Source organism: Belonocnema kinseyi, chromosome 7 (genome assembly GCF_010883055.1).
Source record: "Belonocnema kinseyi isolate 2016_QV_RU_SX_M_011 chromosome 7, B_treatae_v1, whole genome shotgun sequence".
Taxonomy (NCBI): domain Eukaryota; kingdom Metazoa; phylum Arthropoda; class Insecta; order Hymenoptera; family Cynipidae; genus Belonocnema; species Belonocnema kinseyi.
This window is the reverse complement of record NC_046663.1, coordinates 114,109,012-114,111,005: the sequence shown is the minus strand read 5'-3', so window position 1 is coordinate 114,111,005 and position 1,994 is coordinate 114,109,012.

Here is a 1,994-nt window from a genome sequence, read left to right as displayed (position 1 = left end):
GAGTTTCATCGAAGGGTTTGGGTTTCTAAACCCTTAATTGCGGTAGCGAGCCAACGGAGCCGAACAGGATCTATTTTAATAAATCAACGCGAAATTTTTGAAGTTTTAAATTCGGGGTAATTCCGCGCCAAATTCGGCTCCGCCTGTTACATTTTGCCACAATCTATAAGCCCTCCCCCCAAATACATTAGAGTTTGCACACCGTGTTTAAGGGCATGCTCTCCATGACCACGTGACCATCCCCGGTTATGAGCATTTTTTTTGGTGTTCTCTGTGTCCAGAAGGATTGAAATATCGTCTTTAAAATTTGATAGATTAAATAAAAAGCACTAAAGAATATTTGTATACATCAATATGTTTATAGTTCTAGAGAAAGTTTATTTATAAATCGATGAAATAGGATATTACCATTCGAGCTATAGCACTTTGCAGATAATTTTTGGTTTGGTGTATTTCGTATTTTTTGGTTCGCGTATATTGAACACAGATACCAATTTTGGACTGAATCATCTAAACCCTAAAAAAAATTAATGTGGTCAATAAAATTTGCACAACGTTGCAAATTAAATAAGTATCGGCACACACGTAACCTATCATTATTTTTTTAGCAGAGAACAAAAGAAACTTTGAACGTCGATAAAGTCGAGATCACGTGACTAAGTTCATTAATTAAATTTTTGTATAGAATGATTTTCATTTTTTTGGTCCTAAAAATAAAAGATAAATTTCAGATTGGAAACATAGCAACACCAGAAAGGTGTCAGGAGTGGGGACGGCCGATATATATATCTAACTACATTTTCGACCATATTGAGGTGCTGTCCTCTTCAACTTTTCGTCGTTTCTGTGGCAACCGCGTCCTTCGACTACATTAATGGGCGGGGTGGGTCCGAGGCGCACACTGAAAGTTGTTGTAATTCCAAACCGAACGTGATTTTCTGTTTCTCGCGTTCGCCTTCGACATCACTATAGCAATATTTGCTATAGCTGAGTTGGTCGGCTGGCTCTGTATTCTAAAAATGCTGTGAACGCTGAATTACCTAATTATATTAAAACTACAGAGAGCCTAAAATTATTCTATTTATTATTATTTCTAAATTGATTAATTTCTCTTACGGTTGGTTTGAAAAGAGACATTTTCGGGATAATAAATAAATAGATTTAAAAAAATTCTTTTCGTACTTTAGACTTGTAGTGACATTTCAAAAATTCTTTTTTTAATAAACATAACATTTAAATGAAATTGAGATAAATTTTAAAATTAAATAAAATTTAGTTAAATTCCAAATTTAAATAAAATTTGTTTCAATTGTAGCTAAATTCAACATTTAAATAAAATTTAGATGAATTTAAAAATTAAATAAAGTTTAGTTAAATTAAATTAATTTCTCGTCTGCTGTATTTTAAAAGAGAAATTTTCGACATACTACGTAAACAAGTTTAAAAAGAATTCTATTCGTACTTTAACATTTATTGCAGTGCAATTTTTAAAAATATTTTGTAAAACTAAATTTAAAGATTAAATACAATTTAGTTAAACTCAGCATTTAAGTAAATTTTAGTTTAATTAAAGTAAAGTTCAGTCAAAAATTGTAGATTTTTCATGGCGTTAAATGGTTTTAAATTGAAGTGCAATCTAGTTAAATTAAAATAAAACTGTAGTTAAATTTTAAATTTGAATACATTTTTGAAAACAGTAATATTGAAAATAGTGCATCCATATTGAAAAATAAAATTATTAATGCTATTTACGTAGAATGTAAATGACATAAGATTTTTTCACCAGATTTCACAAATTGAATATTTACTTGCAATTTAGTTAATAAATCGAGCATCATATAAATCATTATGTAGTAATCGAAAGGTGATATAGTAGTGATCTTAAACAAAGTTTGTTTTTAGTGTATTTTTTATTCTTAGTTTTTATCAAGTACAATTACAAGTTTATGTACAATACGCATTTTAACCGTTTTATTGGATACAGATATATGGAC